The following is a 20,370-nucleotide window of genomic DNA, read 5'->3' on the forward strand; positions in this document are numbered from 1 at the left end:
TTTTATGTGTTCGAGAGAGTTTTCCTAAGCGTAACGTAGGCTCTAGGGTTATTTTGAGGTTAGGGGTATTTTGGTAATTTGATCAATTTTTAGTGATTTTTATCGTGAAACTTCTTTTTGGTCTGCAAGATGATGATTTCTATATTTCTGGGGTCGTATTTTCCTAACGTAGCGTGATTTCTAAGGTTTTGTCAATTCGAGATACCTCATCCGGATTTCTGAAATATATCGGGTAACAAAATAAAGCAATGGAATACACATCCATCAATGGGAATCATTGCGATCGGGTTGACGAGTTGATTAATCAGGCGGATGCAAAAATGGGGTGTCTACACTTACCGTTCTTCTAGTGCTATAGAAGTAATTGAGGAACACTCTCTCAAGTTGATCCCAATTGTCTATTGAATTGGGTTCCAAGTCGATGTACCAATCGAACGTATTGTCATGAAGGGAGCGAATGAATTGTTTCACCATGAAGTCACCGAATGTACATGCGTTGTTGCAAGTTTCGATGAAGTGGGTAATATGCTGCTTTAGATTGCCTTTTCCTTCGAACTGTTAAAATTTTGACGGTTGATATTTTACTGGAAGACGTATTTGTTTGATGCATTGAGTGTAGGATTTGGAATAGATCAATGAGGATTGTGGCATGCCCCCATACTGAACACGAATGGTGTTAGTAATCATTGCTTGCAGTTGTTGAACAGAAAGTGAGGCAACAAACCCCTGTGATAGGTATCGCGTAACTTTACATGAGCCAGCATAGTCTTCTCATTCTTCTTCACTCGGAGTCGTTTACCCTTCAGGAGTGAATCCTGGAGGATGCGAAGGTCCAACACTCGATTCATTCTCATTGTCTTTATGTTTCAAACGACTAACAAGGGTTGCAATCTGGATGTCTTTGACCTCTATTGCCTTTGTCAATTTGTTGATGGTGTCTACCATCTGAGCAACTTGTTCCTCCATTGTTAGTGCTCCAACTGTCATCACTGCTCTGATAGAGGTGTGAGTTTGCGATGAAGAAGTGATCGATAGAGATCTAGATGACCCCTCAATTGATTTCGAATCAGATCCAGAATCTGAAAAATCGTCTTCTATAATGTCCGCCCACTATGCCTTCGTTGTGAGTGTCGTTTTTGTGGCACATTTCTTGGAATGATGCTGGAGAGGCTCCACCAACTTAGATCCGTCTGTTTTCGTCATTGTTCGAGTTACGTGATGATCACGACTAATAACCTGGGCAGATTCAAGGTTTGAAGAACTAATTTTTTTACCTTTCTTAATAGTAGCTGATGCTATAGCGTTGACGTTGCGAGATGCCATCGATGTTTTGATTGATGTTTTAGTAGTTGACTAAAAGATGAGAGGTGGAGATGGTCCCACCGAGCATGCCATAAATTTTTCAACAATAAATTTCAAGATATCTACTTTGAGATTCGTGAAATATAATCACAAATGATTTTATTGATTTTTGATGAAAAGTAGATACAGATCTCAGTGTTTCCTCTGATTAAAAGTCAAGTACGAAAAGACGATGATGATGTATGTAATTTTTCTTTTCTTCGAGCTTCGCGCTTTATCGACTGAGAAGGATGCTTTAACGTTGGCTTTATTTTGTTTTGATCTTCTATAGAGGTTTCTCTAGATTTTCTTTTCTCCGGACTTCACTCTTTATCAGTTGAGAATGTTTTCTTGACTTCCAGATAAGGGTTTTATGCTTGATATTCTCTTTAATCGGAGTCCGAATCTCTGAAGAACTTTTAATTTGTCTTTAAAGGAGGGCTTGAGAGCTTCTTCTTCTCTAGAGGGAGAGCTCCTGTCTTCTGAGAGAAAGTGATCCAGATCCCCCCTCAATGAGAGAGACTCTTGTATTTATAAACTTAAAGGTAATTTAGCTTTTCAATTATACCCCCACTTAAAGGGGTTTAATTGATTTGTTTAAAAGGCTAAATTTGTCCAAATCCAATTTTGAGGATTCTATGAACTATTATTGGGCCAAACTCATTTATTTGGGTGTAAGGCCCAATATTTAATGTGGATCACTTGAATTTATAGGATCATGGGCTTTATCTACGAAAGCCCAAAAACTAAACTTGTAGGGGGGCTGTAAAACCCTGAATTTTTAATTCGTATCTCGAGGAACAAATAAATAGTGGAATTTTAAGAAAATCTTGAAAGTGGGACTTAGGGTAAAACTGTAAGACCTTGTTCTGATCATTTTTAATGGAAGTTGACCTCACCATTGGATTCAAAATGATCGAAAAACATAGTTTAGCCTGTAAGCACGCTCAAATGCAAATCCGAATATAAAAGTTACAAAATCCTCGATTACCGGGTCGGACCAGGCTAAAACAGTGACTTTTTGTTAGAGGAATAATTTTTAAAATTCGATCATACCATTGGGTTCATAACAAAAAATTATTCAACATAGACTATTTATTTTTCATTTTTGGAGATCAGAAAGTCGAATTATCGCCAAAAACGAAAACGACATCAAGTTTAGGGGTCACCTCAGGCTAAAAATGTAAATTTTTGTTAGAGATAAAATTTGTAGAAATTGACTACACCATTAGATCCAGAACGAAAAATTAGGCGAAATAGAGTATTCATTCGTCAGTTTTGGAGTCCGGATGATTAAGTTATCGTCGATCAAAACAATTGATAAAATGCCGAATTCCTCCCAAATTTAATATAAATAATATTTAAATTTTTTTTTATATGTCATCTTCCCCAACTCGTCAATACAGTCGCACGAAAAAAGAATTTGTTTTTTTTTTTCCACTGATGTTCTACTTCAGATCCTTCGCAAACGGTTCGCCGTCGACGATCGCCATAGAAGGGAAAAAGATCCGCAGCTGCGTTCTCTACAAAACCCACCCAATCTTTCTTCGTTTCACTTTCTATTTCATCCAATATCGTCAAAAATAAGCCGTATTTGGATACGGAAACTTTGAAATTTTGACCTCGAATTTCGTCCGTTTCGGGGTCAAGTCGTCTTCCGACGCAAAAGGGAGAAATGTCCGCAGTCTCATTCTCTACATAACCCACCCAAATTCCTTCCGTTTTCTCGTTTTTTTCACCCCGTATAGTCAAAAATCAGCCGTATTTTTATACGGAGATTTCGTAACTTCAATCTCGATTTTCATCAATTTCGGGGTCAAACCGTCTTTCATCGTAGAAGGGAGAAAAGACGAGCACATTGAGATCTTCGAAACCACCAAGCCAGTTTCGAAAATCAGTCGCTTCGAAGTTCAGTCCGTCTCAATTTTCACACACACGCTTCGATCCTTTCACCTGAAGATTGTAAGGAACTCTCAATTTCTATTAGTAATCATAGATTGTGAAAATTGCATTTAGGATTTTATTGGAAAAATTTGGATGTATTTCCGAAATATAGAATTCTTTGTTTATTTCAAAATTCACGCCAGAAATTGCATGTTTGATATGTTTAATTGTATTTTTAACAAATTATACGTGAGTTGAGTATTATAACGGGTTATTTCCATAAATTGGGTCTTGTGCCCTGTTCGGACCCCGTTTTGATATAAAAATTGTATTCTTTTTCAATATTATTGATAGAAATAAATTCTATAGTGAAAGCGCCCTCGATCCGCGGGGTGCGCGGATCCGCTTTTGACCCTTGAGGTTTGGGAGTCGCCACCTAGTTATTGTGGTCTAGGAACCAAACTGACTCTAACATAGATAAAAAGAACTAATCTACCATAAAAAATCTGAATTCGGGTATCATGTTACGGGGTTGGAAGGTGTTAGGCACCAACCTCGCCCGGCCAAAGCCGGTCTCTATTAACTTCCCAAATATATCACATTGCTAAAAACCTAGATAAAAACAAAAATAAAAAATTCATACCTTTCCGATAGCAAAGATTTTTCTCCCTCAGATCTGACAAAAAGAGCTCCTTGTACTGTATTCCCTTACTTCGTTCTGTCTCCAGATTTGACTTCGGATCTCCTAGATCAAAGTATCTCATTGTTTCTGAATCTGAACTCTTCAAGTTTGTTGCAGATTTAGGGGTGTTTTTGGAGGGATTTTAGGTGTTTTCTAGACTAAAATTGAAGGGGGGATGTTAGGTAAGGGGTTGGGGCTCCAAAACTAGGGTTTATGGGGGGCTAGGGGAGCTTCTAGACCTACTTCTCTTAGGGTTTATGATTTGATACGAAAATAGGGTGTGAGCACCTCTATTTATAGATGTTTTTAAGGGTTGATTTGGATAGAGTTAGTGTTTAATTAGAGATCTTTTAATTAGAGTTGTGTTTTAGTTAGACTTATTTTAGGTAGAATTGTGTTTTAATTAAAATTGTTTTAGGTAGAATTGTTTTTAAGTTAGAACTCTATTAGATATAGTTATTATTTAATTAGAGTTCTATTATGACTTTTGGTCTTATTTGATTGACTTTTAATATTTTGACTTTAGTCTTAATTGATTGACTTTTAATATCTTGACTTCAGTCTTACTTGATTGACTTTAATTTTGACTTCAGTTTTGCTTAATTGACTTTAATACCTTAACTTCAGTCTTGTTTGATTTACTATTAATTTTTGGAGAACCCCCTTCCATTATTTCTTTAATTCTTTGGACCCCCAAATGGAAGGGTCCTTAAAGAAATATCCCACGAACCCTCAACAATTTTACCCGAAAGTCCGATTGATCGATTTTTTAGGTTCAAAATTTTAAATTAATTTCATCAATGTTTCACTTTAATTATTTAATATTTTATTTATTAATTTCGAATTTTTTAATTATGAAAATTGTGAAATTACCGTTTTGCCCCCGGAAAGGACTTTTCACGTTTCAAGTCGATTTTTAATGCTCTAGGATGTTTTAGAATCGGTTTTTCGAAAGGAATTCAATGAGAATGTTGGTTTGTGTCATTTATGAAAATTTTTATGTGAAATGATTGTGAACTTTATGAGGCGCATTTTAGTAATTTTGTCAAATTCTGTTAAAATCGGTGAAATGATTTATTTGGTTCCGATTCGACATTTTATATGTTCGAATGGATTTTCCTAAGCGTAGCGTAGGTTCTAACGTTGTTTTGAGATTAGGGGTATTTTGGTAATTTGATCAATTTTTAGTGATTTTTATCGTGAAGCTTCTTTTTGTCTGCAAGATGATACTTTCTATGTTTCTGAGGTCGTATTTTCCTAGCGTAGCGTGATTTCTAAGGTTTTATCAATTCGAGATACCTCATTCGGATTTCTGAAACATATCGGGTAACAAAATAAAGCAATGGAATACACACCCATCATTGGGAATCATTGCGATCGGGTTGACGAGTTTATTAATCAGGTGGATGCAAAAATGGGGTGTCTACATATAGTTGGAAAATGTGATTTAATATTCAATGAACTCATTTTGAGTTGATGAATATCAGAAATTGGATATTTTATTGAAGAGATTGAAAACTGTAAAAATCGAAAAAAAAAGGAAAAAGGGTATGAAACGGTAAAATGTCAGAGTCACACCCGAGGGGTGATGTCTGCATTTTACGTTGTTGTGTTGTGTACAGGTTGGTGAACAGATATCCAGGGATAATATTATTGGTTGCATATTTATTTTCTTTCTGTTAGCGCGAGGCGCTGTTTACGTTTCCGTTATGTTATTTATTTTAGGCCGGGTGGCCACACTTGCATGGTAGGAAACTGGATATCTATTCTCAACCTTGTATTGTTAATTTCTCTTTTGTTTTCAAATGAAAATAATATATATATATATATATATATATATGTAACTATTTTGTGAGCTGTTAAAGAGTTTATGAATGCCTGAAGGGATAGTGCGTCATATCATCCGGAGTGGTGTACTATCCTGGGATGTACGGTAGGGACCACCAAGCTCATACGTGGTATGGGACGCGTATGAGAGTGGAGTCACAACTGGAATCTGGGTTTATTCCTCTCTATCTTTACCAGTGAACTTGTAATGTAAAGGTGGTCGTATACGAATGGTTTGTATATTTGGGAATCACATGTACGCCTGATAGGCATAGACGAAGATGATTGGTCAGTGATCACTAACAATGTATAGTAGTCAAACGTTCTGACACATCGAAAAGAGACCCATTGCTTACGGTCACGTCAAACGACCAGCCTGAGCCGGATAAATGGTCAACCAAGCATGGTAAGTGCAACGACCGGCCACAAAATCAGGAACTAAAAGTCAGAGAGAAATTGTAACATCATGTCCCGACTGGGAGCGATCCAGTCGTGAATCCCAACACTCTAATTCCAATACTCCACCATTGTGTATTATGTATCTGTTGTTTATTTTGATATATAAAATGAAATCCATGTTTATTATTTCCCTTTAATCAATTAGATTTGTATAAAAAGATAATGTTATAGTGAGTACTGCTGATCGATGTAATGTGAGTTTTAAAATGTTTAGTTGTTCATCCCTGGCTATATGTACCAGTTAATCGTAATTTTTTCTGTAAAACTTTGACTATTTTAAAATGATTCAGTATGCTTATTCGTTCATGTTAGGAGGGGTTATTGGTAGAAATTGTTTGTTTCCCTACTAGGTAACCATTGTTACTCACCCTTTCTTTCTCTATTTTTTTAGTTTCAGATCCGAAGTTTGGCGAGGCAAATATAGAGCACGAGTGAGAATCATCTGGTGGGTCAGATAGACAGCCAGAGTTCGTCACTTGGTGAGTATTGGGGTTATTACCCCTAGTGGTGTCGATTTATCCGAGAGTATTATACATGTTGTTCTGAGTGTTAGGATTTCTGTTAGAGTGAGAAATTTTGTATAATTCTGTATCCTGGTTATTCTTCCGCACTCTGATCTTTCGTACGTTATTAGACTTATATAGGCTTCCGCTAGTATTATATTTTATATTTGTATGCAGGATTGTATGTCGTTTATCAGGTGCTGATTAAACGCCTTGGATTGCTAACATAAACAGAGGAGACCATGCCGAAATTTCGAGGTGCCACCTAGTACCTCGAGATCTGACATGGGGATTTGTGTTAGCGTTCGGCGGCGCGTCACAGGGGCCGTTCTTAGTTAATGGACTCAATTATAAAGCCCCAAAAACTAAACTTGTAGGGGGGTCGTTCTTAGTTAATGGACTCAATTTGGCTCCAAGACCTATTTATAACTTTAGGGACTTTATTTTTATTTATAAAATTTGTAAAGACTTCCTCAAAATTTTTGTACCTACAGAGTAGATAGAGGAATACGATCCTTATGTGTCTTGTGTAATTGTTAGGATCACATAACCGAGTATTGTTCAAACTTATCCATCATGAGGAATAGGCAGTCTCAAATCTTTCATGAGTACAATTATTATTCGACGTTGACTTCTAGCTCGTTCAGTCAACCATATCATTCGAAAAGTTGGTCCGTTCCAAATTTCTCATTTAGGTAGAATGAGTACACTAAGGATAGTTTTTTCGGCAACCATACGCATGACAACTCAATAATTCCTCAACAATCTTACTCAAACTTTCAACAATCCATAGAGCCTCAATCGATGTATAATTGTTTTACTTTAATTTCTAAACCACCAATCACATTAGACTCCATGATGATAGAGTTACTAAATCAGCAACAACAACAACTTTTCTAATAAAAATAAGAGAATGCTCAAGCCCTAATTCATATGGAGACCCAATTAAGGTACCTAAAGCTATCTTAAGAAGAATAAGGGAAGTTTAATCAATTTGAAAATGAAGATATCCCCATCCTAAAAAATCTCCTATTCTTTCAAGATACCTTTGGTAACCAATTTCAATTCCAAGAGGAACTCCATAATTTTCCATCCATAATTGATAACCCACTTCCCTTCGAAGATAAAATAGACATCAATCAAGTTACAATACCAACCATAGGGAAGATGGAATTACAACTAGAGCAACAAACTATCTCTTTAGAAGAGAGTGATCCGTTCTTAGAAGAAACAATTCCACAAAATCAATTTTTGGAACAACCTCTGAAGGAAGAAGAAATTCATTAGGAGTTGTCTATCAATTCATTCTTTAAAGACAATCTTGTATTAGAGAAAATAAGAATCAATTTCGATCTCCATGTGGCGCCCAGCAAAACGCTAACACAAATCCCAAGGCCAAATCCCAAGGTACTAGGTGGCACCTCGAAATTTCGGCATGGTCTTCTCTGTTTATGTTAGCGTTTCACGGAAGTCAAACCTGATAAACCAATTTATAACAAAACCTGTATATAAAAATGTAGATATAGGAAAATAACAGCGGAAGACTAATTACATCTAACATGTAAGTAGATTAGAGTGCAGAAGATTTATCAATATGCAGGCTTACCAAAACACTCTCACTCTAACATAGGCCTAAACTCTCAAATCCAAAAACTACATACATCTTGGATGAAATTGACAACACTAAGGGATGTGGCCCTAGTGCTCACCAGGCAATAAACTCTGATCGTCGATCTGATCAATCGGATACTCTTCAATTACTGACTCTACGCCTGTCTTAGTGGCTACAAGTGCTGAAACTAGAAAAAAATAGGAAGGAAAGGGTGAGTAACAATGGCTACTCAGTAAGTCCACAGCCAATTCCTACTAATAACCCTTCCTAAGTATGATCGAATAAAGCATACTGAACATTTTAATACATGCAAGGTTTTACAAGATAAAATATGATCAACTGGTACATATAGCCAGGGATGAGCAACTAAACAGTTTAAAAATTACACATAACATCAATCATCCATACTCATTATACATTTTCCATTTTATGCAAATAATGTTGACAACATTAAAATAATAGACATGCTTCTCAGTTTGTAATTCGAAATATAACAACAAATACATAATACAAGTGGTGGAGTATTGGAATTAAAGAGTTGGGATTCACGACTGGATCGCTCCCAGTCGGGACATGATATTCCTCAATAACATTGTAGTTCCTGATTTTGTGGCTGGTCGTGTCTACCATGCTTGCGGGACCATTTATCCGGCTCAGGCTGGCCGTTTGACGTGACCGTAAGCAATGGGTCTCTTTTCGATGTGTCAGAACGTTCGACTACTACTAGATTGTTAGTGATCACTGACTAATCATCTTCGTCTATGCCTATCAAGCGTACATGTGATTCCTAAAAGACACTCCACTCATATACGACCACCTTTACAATGCACGTTCATTGGTAAAGATAAGAAAGGAATGGACCCGGATTCCAGTTGTGACTCCACTCTCATATGCGTCCCATACCACGTATGAGTTTGGTGGTCCCTACCGTACATCCCAGGATAGTGCACCCCTCCAGATGATGTGACGCACTATCCTTTCAAGCATTCACAAACCCTTTAACAGCTCACAAAATAGTTATGTATATATATGATTTTTCATTTAAAACAAAAGAGAAATTAACAGAACAAGGTTGAGAATGGATATCCAGTTCCTACCATGCAACTGTGGCCACCCGGCCTAAAATAAATAACAGTACTCAGCGCACGCGCTAACATAATTGGAAATAAACATGCAACCCTTTCATTAATAACCTGGATATCCTTTCACCAACCTACACACAACATACAATGTAAAAAGCAGACATCACCCCTCGGGTGTGATTCTGACAATTTATCGTTTCATCCATTTCCCATTCTTTCAACATTCTCATTTTTCGTCTTTTCAACTCAACCATCCATTTCCAATCTTTCAAGGTCATTATTTCGGTCTTTCCATTGAAAACCTTCAAAGTTTATTCTCAAACAAGGTCCCGATGATGCACGGGGCAAAAGCTGTTAAAAATAATGAAAGCTGGTGAAAATTTGGCTAAGTGTCGGAAACTCAATTTTTCAAAGTTCTCGAAATTGAAAATGGGTTTTTCGAAATGAAAGTCTCGCTTATGAGATTCGACACCATATAGTTTTTGTAATCTAATTCAAAGTAATGTGAAAATTATTATATTTTGAAAACTTGTCGAAAATGTCGAAATTTACGTTTTGTTCTTAAAACCAAAATTTGGATTTTGATCCTTTGAGATTTGGATCTTAAAACCATTCCCATTGTTCCGAAATGGGGGGTAAAACCTTAATTTCATTATAGAACTTAAAGTAAATGGAAAGTAAAAATTAAAGAGGACATTTACTTTAATGTTTTTAATGAAATAAAGAGTGAGAAATAGTGTATAAGGTGTGAGGAGGTCAAGCCAAGAGTCAGAACACTGTTCTGGTCAAAAATGTGTCTGTCGGTGGCATAATCGATATGCTGTCGGTGGAACCGACAGAATACACATCGGCAGGTGTCGGAATAAAATAAAGGGTGAGAAATAGTGTATAAGGTGTGAGGAGGTCAAGCCAAGAGTCAGAACACTGTTCTGGTCAAAACTGTGTCTGTCAGTGGCTGTCGGTGGCATAATCGATATGCTGTCGGTGGAACCGACAGAATACACATCGACAGGTGTCGGTGGGACCGACGGTCCTGTCGACAGAACAAAGTTTTCGGCGGCTTCTTAATTTCGTCGGTGGCAGAAGCAGGTGTCGGTGGGACCGACGGTCCTACCGACAGAACAAAGTTTTTGGCGGCTTCTTGATTTCGTCGGTGGCAGAAGCAACATTCTGTCGGTGGGACCGACAGAATGCCTTCGGTAGGTGCCGGTGGCACCGACCCTTCCCACCTACAGCCTGAACCTCACTCGCGATTTTTGAGTTTTTCGATCCCTTTTTTGATTTCTTCTTCCATTCTTCGAACCATTCGACCCACCCAACGATTTTGTTATCAAAATTCGATAAAGCATAAACAAAACACCTACTTCTACCATGAATTTGAAATCAAACACCAATTTCTACGATTTAAATGCAAACAATAAATTTTTGTTTCAAAACCCTAAATGCACATTTCGAAAATCTAAAGCTACCAATAAGAATTGGAAGTCCCTTACTTGGTTGTGGACGCCAAGGATACAAGCTAGCACTACAAATCAGGGTTGGATGGCTTGAGAGTCGAGGTTGGGCTGACTTGGATGCGAAACGAGCGAGGGTTTGCAAGGTATCCGACAATGACGTTTTCCTTCTCCTTTAAAATGAAGTATAGACCTAGCTCCTAACTCGATGAAGCCCTCAGACGGAAGATGTGGAGGTTTACTCGAGCTACCCGACTGATTTTTTGATGGAGGATGGAGAAAACGAACAAGAATGAACAACCAAAGGTGGTGAAGTTGTAGCCCTCGTCGTGGCCGACAACTTTGCCTTCTTCGTCGAGGTTCAACTCGGCTTCGTTCGCGCACAAACTTGACAGAAATGGGTCGAAACCCTAGGGTGGAGAAGTGGCTGTCGTTTGGGATTTCTTAGAAAAGAAGAGAAAAATAAAATAAAAGAAATCAGATTTTTCTTTTTATAATAAAGTTGAGGGGCATACTTGTAATTTCCCCCTTATTTCTAGTTTCGACTGTAACTTAACTATTCGGATTCGGAAAGCGACAAACGAATATACCATTTCGAATAATTTTTCGCTACGGATCTAATGGTGTCATCAAATCTTTTCGATTCTCGCTCTAACGAAATTCCACTATTTTGGATCCCACTTAACACGAAATTCGAGGATTCTATAACTTCTCCATCCGAATTCGAATTCGAACTTGCTTACAGGCTAATGTATATATTTCGATCATTTTGAATCTAATGGCGAAATTGATTTTCCTCGAAATTAATCATAGTAATATTCGAGTATTTTACTCTAAATCTTTCACTCGATATTTTCCTCCAAATCTCACCATTTAATTTCCTCGAGATATGAGTTGAAAATCTGGGGTGTTACACTCCATTTGCACCAGCTCCTAAGAGTCTAATTACTACCAATAGTGAAACCTCTTTAGAATCGATTAAAACATATGCTTCTTCCCACCTATAATTTCAAAGAATTATAAGGACCCTATTGGTCCTATAATCTTTATCTTCACAAGGAACACGGTAGTTGAAATTTTTTTCAAAGAGGTGAATTCTTTAAAGGACATAAGTAAGGTGTTGGGTATTTTGCAACATAATTTCCATCCTGTTCGAGCAATTTTGTCTAAATTACACACGGGATGGAAAATGAATTAAGGTGTCAATCAAATTTGATGACAAGAAAATTCTTTCAATAATACCTTTTCATAGGTTCGATAGAAGACATTAAACTTAGCACTACTTCGAAAGCAATCCAAGTAATTCGAGTTGAGACCCTCAACACCAATAAGTCTGGCTGAAGACATAAAACTTAGTGCTAGTAGGAGGCAACCTACATTTTATTTTTAGTAGTTATTTTATCTTGTGTGTTTATCCAATATAGCCTAGGAACCATTCGCCTAGGTTATGAGCACAATACCTCTCGACTTCATACAACATATGCTGTGACAGTGGTGAATGGTGTATTGTTTCAGTTTAGGAGACATTATGTTAGTATCAACAGGACTTTAAGGTCTTTCTCCGTTGCTATCCAACCCACTTCAATTCCTTTTGTCAATTTCAGTTTTGCATATGCATGTACATGTTGAAATATTGATGACAATATCATGTTTGTGTTTGGGGGTGTATAGGTCATTTCCACCTATTTTCTTTTATTTTATTTTCTTTTAAAAAATTCATAAAAATTTAAAAATTTTGAAAAATATTATATTGGCAGCTTTATTGTATTTTTGTTCAAGATCTTAGCTTATATCTTTAAGCACTTGGTTAAAAATATTAAATCAGTATTTAGTTTGAAGCTTTGATATGGAGTCTTTATTCATATTTCTCTTAGGTAAAAATTAGAGCAAAGTTACCTTTTGTTTGTAGTTAATTCTAACAAGATTACTAAAAGTCTAGGTTGAATTGAGTGAGCTTTTACCTTCTTTTTACCTAGAGTATAAGGAAAACTAGGTTTGATGAACTTTGACTTCCTTGTTCATTTTGTTGATTGATTAGAAAAAAATAGAACTGGATTGAATATATCTTGAACAACAACCATTGAAATAGACTGGATACTTTGAAAAAGACTGCTTACTTTTGTTTTAAAAAAAGTGAAAAAAGAGTAGAAAAAAAAAAGAAAAAGTGTAAGAAAAGGAAAAGATACCTCGAACAAAAGAAAGAAAGAATCACAGATACAAAGTTATAAGTAGGGTAAAAGCCATAAAGTATAAAAATGTGAGTACATTGAAATATCACAGATAAAGTCCCTTCAAAGTAGTAAAGTGAACATCCACCCTTCTCACTACCCTAGACAAGATGCTAAGTTTTGAATTAAATTTTAAGATAATAAAATTATTCTTGGATAAATTGAAGGTTTTTTCGAACTCACTCTAAGAAATTGAATATTTAAAATTTTTAAGTTAGAATTACTATTTCTTAAGGGTCAATTTAAGCCTAAGTTTTGTCATAGCGAAATAAGAGTTGGGACTCTGTACCAAGTATTACTTCCATGTGACTAGCAAATAATGAATAACCTATATTTTTATATATAAGTGTTGATTTTGACCATTGTTACTTCAAAAGTTATTTTGAATTTCGTGGGCATATTCTCTACACCCTCACAAGTTAAACTCGAACATTAGGGGTAACCTAGTGGTTTAAGGGTTTGTTATATTCGTTAAATGCAATCAAGATGCCTGTGAAAGTGATAATTTATTTTCTAAAGGACTAAAAAATGATAAATTTGGGGATATGATTAATGTCTCAAAATACTAATTTATCCATACTTTTTCTAAGTATTTATCTCGATTTTCATCCTTATTTCATTAGATTAGGTGAATAATCATGTTAAGCCTCAATTTATCACATTACATGTTCTACTATGCTAATTAGGATTAATTACATAAAATAAATGTATTTATTGAAAAGCTGACGGCGTGTGTTCACTGTATAGGTCAATAATCAATTCATTCAGAAGAACACAAAATCACTTAAGCAAGAGTGCACTGTAATCAGGAAGTTAGATATAGCATCCAGTCAAAAGATGAGATCTTAATGTTTCCATAGCAATACAACGTAGTCCACCTTGGATGGATCACCCTATAATTTCTCTATTTGCTTCGCATAAGAGATTGTAAGCAATAGTGATGGTGGCTATTTTTGGATCATTCGAGAATACCTCAAGTCTATAAACAGATCATTTTCCCAATTAAGAAAGGATTTTGGGTCTCTTGTCCTAGTCCTTGTACCCCTCTTAGCCCTTGGTTCATTGTCTTCTTCTCCCCCAATGAACTTGGCATTTTCACTATAATTTTTATTTTTAGTCAGGTTTTATTTCAGCAACTTCTGTAATTTTTTAAGGAGATAGTGTATTTTTGTTATCATGAATACAAGTGTTGTTTCTCTTTCTTTCTTTTGTATCATTGCCATGACCATAGGTTAGACTCCCTCCATTAGTGTGAGGAGAAAACCTAGGAATAAGCTTTATTTCTGTGTTGTTTCTTTATCGTTTCATGTTCTTTATAATGTTTATAATATTCACTTCAAGGTTTTATCCAACTCTAATGGATCAAAACTTTAGTTCATCTACACCTTATATGCTTGACTTAGATGCTCTATGCTTAGATAAAATTAAGATAGACCATGTTTAAATTAGATATTTGATGGTAGGGACTTCACACATTGGTAAGTAAAGGATTTTTAACTATAATGCTTTCTCAAGAAGTGTCATTACATATCTTCCAACTCTAGAAACTCACACCAAGCCCTTGTGATTGAGTGTAAAGAAGGATAAACTCAAATACAATTTTATGTGAAAATCCTAAGTTATTCTCATCACTAATGGATGTTTTATCTTTTGTTTATTTAGTATAATTTTCGCTTCTATTATTTTAATTTCTAGCCACATTTCTTCATCTTGTTTCACAAAAATACAAAAACATGTTTGAACTATAACATTAGATTAACTTGATTTTTTGCTAACTTGGTAACATCTCCCCTTTCTCTTGGGTTCAATCCCTTACTTGCCCACAAGTTAAGGAGAGTATAAATATATTAATTTCTGTAATCCAGCGACCAAGCAACTTTCTCTCCATACAAATTTACTACCCTATTTTCATTATTTTTTATGTATTTCTTGGCACAAAACACAAATCCACTTTTTTATATAAAAAAATTTTAAATGATAAAAATAAAGTAACACTACACAAAAAAATCCACCTTCATGCCAAAATAATAATAATAATAATTAAACCACTTTTGCAATGCATCAATATTTGAGATATTCAAGTTTGATCCTCAAGTCTCCAGGGAAGTCGCCACTGAAAACGCCCTCAATTCACGAGTATGGATCCGATTTTTTTTTTGAAGTTTTCACCTAATTTTATGATCTAGGAATCAAATATGACTCTAAATAGATAAAAAAAAAACATAAAACTACGAAGAGATTGAGGATATAGGGATCAAGTTACGGGATTAAAAGGTGTTACACACTAATCCTACTCAATGAAAGCCAGTCTCTATTCTTTTCAAAGATTTACATTACAAAAATGACCTAAATATAGAATAAAGAAAAGAAAAATTACCTTCGTTTTCACTTTAGTGATTGTGACGATTGATTTTCTTAGAAACTGACAGTAAACATTCCTTGTGTAAATCTTTTCGATTTGTCTTTATTTCTAGATCTACTCTCGATCTCTAAGATGAGACTTTCTTCTTCTAGATCTGAATTTTTTCCTAACTTTTTGAGGGGTTTTTTAAAGATTTTTGAGTGTTTTTAGGTTGAAAATTAGGATTTGGGGGTTAAGTATTGACTTGGGATTCTAGATTTAATGTTTTAAAAAAAAATTTGGAGAATTTTTTACCTTTGTTTTCTATGGTTTCTCAAGATTTGTGATATTAGGTGGTAGATTTCCCTTTTTAAAGTAGTTTATTGATAAGATTAGAGTTTGATTAGGTCTCTTAGAGATAGAGTCTATTTGTAACTAATCTCTTAAGTAGTTTACATAAGATTTCAATTAATTTTATTTAGATTTTGATTTTTTGACTTACGTGGAATGAATTTTTAAAATTTTAGAGAACCCCCCAATGTAGGGTTCTTTATTAAATTATTTTATTCTTTGGGACCTTCTGTAGAGGGTTATTTATTAAATATCAAGTGGGTCCCACTTGAATAAATGAGCCGTTACTTGAAATTTGGCCCATGGGCTTAATTAATTGAATTTATCTATTCAACAATTTTAATTTGATTTATTAAGATTTTACTTTATGTTAATTAATATTTTAATTATTAATTTTATATTTTTGAATTTTAGGATTGAAAAATTATCGTTTTGCCCTCAAAGAGGACTTTTGAGTCCGGATGTTGTTTTTTGACGTTTTGGAATGTTTCAGAATCAATTTTTTAATGAAAATATTGGTTTGTGTCACTTATGGGTTTTTGGCGTGAAATGATCGTGTATCCTATGAGGGGCATTTTTTAAATTTTGTGAAAATTGGTGAAATAATTTATTTGATTTTAGTTTATTATTTTATGTGTTCGAAAGGATTTTTCTATGCATAATGTAGCTTCTAGGATGTTATGGTGTTAGGGGTATTTTTATAATTTTATTAATTTTTGATAAATTTTCTTGTAAAATGTTTTTTAGTCTCAAAATGATGATTTCTATGTTTTTGATCATATTTTCCTAGTTGGTGAGGATTTTAAAATTTGTTTGCTTGAAATATCACATTTGAGCTTTGGAAACACATCTAGTAACAAATAAAACTTTAGAATATTCATCCAACATCGACAACCGCGGCAATCGAGTTGACGAGTTGATTAATCAAGCAAGTGCAAAAATGGGGTGCCTATTCTCTTTAAGGTCACCCTAGTTTGAGTTCTAATGTTAGAAGGTTTGGGTAGGCACTTAACTTTAGTTTAAATAGCTCTTAAATTCATAACCTATCATTCTTATTTCATAAATCAAGTCTCTTAAAGACCTCTTGTAGCTTAACTTAGTGCGTTTTCAATTGTAGAACAGGTCTTTTAAAGACCTTTGGACCTCTTAAAGGTTAACTAAGTGCATTTTCATTTCGTAGATTGAGTATTTGAAAGACCTTTAGACCTCTTAAAATGTCATTGTGGCATCCCTTTTCTTCTTTTTCATTCTTTTTTATCACTTAAGGGTCATTAGTAGAGCATCTTAGATAGCTCATTTACATTTCTTTAGGTGTCTAAAAAAAGGGCAATAGAGGGTTATAGTTAGAATCATCGTGCTTTATCCTAAGCTTTCTAAGGTTTATCCCAATTCCACCATAGGAGGGGCTACTACACAAGCTTAACTACAATTTTACCATGATAAAAGGAATTATTCTCTCTTATATGATGCTACTAATGTTAATCTAATCATTCTCATTGTTAAGGTACTGAAGATTCATACAAATATTAGTAAGTCAACCTCTCATTCCCTTTTTTTAGGCCATTCATACCTTCAAAATCCAAGAACATATACATTTTAAAAAAAATAAAATTATTTAAGTGTTTGCTTTATTTCCAAGGATCTTAATAGATCTTCGTCCTCGGATGGTTTTATTTAGAAGGTTCACCTTTATTAATAAAATCTCAAAAAAATTCAAAAAATAAAAAAAAACTTGCAAAAATGTATGAGTAAGGAAATATGGGATTGAATGAGTGCAATGTTGAACCAAACTTCGATTTCATGGAGATTGAGGAAGAGTTTGATGTGTAAGAGGCATAGTGTCAAAAGACCTAGAAGAACTTGTAGAATGTTCTGAAAAACAACGTCGAACAAATATTGAGGAGATAGATTCAGTTAATCTTGAATCCTAAGATGACTCGAAAATAGTCAAGATTGGATCCTTTCTAACTCTAACCCAGAAGACGAAAATGATTGAGTTCCTTCGATAGTGCCAAGATGTTCACATAGTCTTATTAGGACAAGCTAGGGCTTGACATAGATCTTGTGGTACATCATTTACCCATTCTTCCCAATGCAATGCCTATCAAATAGAAACTCAGAAGATTATAGTTGGAATGGATTCTCAAGGTCAAATATGAGGTTACAAAGCATATTTAAGAGGATATTTATTAGTATTGACTTATCTAGAATGACTTGTGAACATAGTTCCAATGTCGAAAAAAGACGACAAAGTAAGGATGTGTATAGATTACGAGACTTGAACAAAACTAATCCAAAAGATGATTTCTCACTTTCACACATCGACACGCTTGTTGATAACACAACATGATGTGACATATTTTCATTTATGGACGACTTCTCAAGTTACAATCAGATCAAGATGGCATAAGAAGACCAAGAAAAGACAACATTTATCATATCTTGAGATACTTTTCACAATATGGTTATTCCATTCAACTTGAAAAATGCCAAAGCAACCGATCAACGAGTCATGACCATCTTCTTTCATGATATGATTCCTAAAGAGATAAAAGTCTACGTGGATGATATGACTATTAAGTCTAATTTCGAAGAAGAACACCTTGTCAACTTACACAAGATCTTTGACCATTGAGGAAGTTCTATTTGAGACTAAATTCTTCTAAGTGTGTATTGGGGACAACTTCAGGGAAATTACTAGACTTCATCATAAGTCAGAGAAGTGTCAAAATAGTTCCAACTAAAGTAAGAGCAATTATTAAGATGAAAGCACCTAAAATAGAAGCATAGATACAAGGTTTCTTAGGAAAGATTCAATATATTAGTAGGTTTATCACACAACTTACATCAATCCGCGAACCTATCTTCAAGCTCTTAAAGAAGAATGGATCTATAGAATGGGATAGGGACTTTCAAGAAGCGTTCGAAAAAACCATAAGGTATTTGTTGTATCCTCTAGCCTTGGTTCCTTATACCTTAGCTACCTTTGTTAATATATTTGTCAATGCTTAAAATGTTTATGAGATAAGTATTGGAGTAGCATAATGAGATTGGTCGTAACGAAAGACTTATACATTACTAATTAGGGCCTAGAAAGTCTATTTTGAGGTCCTAATTTGTAAAACCCCAAGTTTTGAATTCGTATCTCGAGAAAAAATAAATAGTAGAATTTTAAGAAAATCTTGAAAGTGGGACTTAGGGGTAACATTTTAGGATATTTCTGATCATTTTTAATGGAATCTGACCTCACCATTGGATTCAAAATGATCAAAAAACATACTTTCGCCTGTAAGCACACTTAAATGCGAGTTTGAATATAAAAATTGCAAAATCCTCGATTATTGGGTCGGACCAGGCTAAAATAGTGACTTTTTGTTAGAGTAAGAATTAGTAAGATTTGATTATACCATTGGATTCGTAACAAAAAATTATTGAATATAGACTATTTATTTGTCATTTTTGGAGATCAAGAAGTCGAATTATCATCAAAAACGAAAACGACGTCAAGTTTAGGGGTCACCTCAGGCTAAAAATGTAAATTTTTGTTAGAGATAGAATTTATAGAAACTGATCATACCATTAGATCCAGAACAAAAAATTAGATGAAATAGAGTATTCATTTGTCAGTTTTGGAGTCCGGACGGTCAAGTTATCATCGATCAAAATAATAGGCGAAATACCGATTTCGTCCCAAATTTTATATAAATTAATTTTTTTAATTTTTTTCTCTCATCTTCCCCAACTCGTCCAAACAGTCGCGACATATATAAACGAAAAATTCATTTTTTCTTCGATCTTCCACCTCAGATCTCTCGCAAACGGTTTGCCGTCGACTACCGACACAGAAAGGAGAAACGTTCGTAGCCTCAACATCTACAAAACCCACCCAATCTCTTTCCATTTCACTTTCGTTTTCATCCAATATCGTCAAAAATCAGCCGTACTTATATACGGGAATTTCGAAACTTCGACCTTGGATTTCATCCGTTTCGGGGTCAAACCGTTCTCTGTCGCAGAAGGGAGAAGGGACGACGACATCGAGATCTTTGAAACCATCAGGTCAGTTTCAAAAATCAGCCATCTCGAAGTATGAGTTATCTCGATTTCTACACCAGTTGTCTCGATTTCCGTGCACGTGCTTCAATTCTATTGCCTAGTGATGGTAAGGAACTTTCAATTTCTATTAGTAATCATAGATTGTGAAAATTGTATTTATGATTTTATCGAAAAAAATTCGATGTATTTCCAAAATATAGAATTATTTTGTTATTTCAAAATTCATGCAAGAAATTGCATGTTTGATATGTTTAATTGTATTTTTAATAAATTATATGTGGGTAGGGTATTTTAACGGGTTATTTTCATAAATTGGGTCTTGTGCATTGCTCGGACCCCGTTTTGATATAAAATTTGTATTTTTTTTCAATATTATTGATAAAAATAAATTATATAGTTGGAAAATATGATTTAATATTCAATGAACTCATATTGAGTTGGTGAATATCAGAAAATGGATATTTTATTGAAAATTGTAAAAAAATCGAAAAAGAGGAAAAAGGGTATGAAACGGTAAAATGTTAAAGTCACACCCGAGGGATGATGTCTG

The sequence above is a fragment of the Akebia trifoliata genome, chromosome 15, assembly GCF_017979445.1.
Source record: "Akebia trifoliata isolate Shusen 1 chromosome 15, ASM1797944v1, whole genome shotgun sequence".
Taxonomy (NCBI): domain Eukaryota; kingdom Viridiplantae; phylum Streptophyta; class Magnoliopsida; order Ranunculales; family Lardizabalaceae; genus Akebia; species Akebia trifoliata.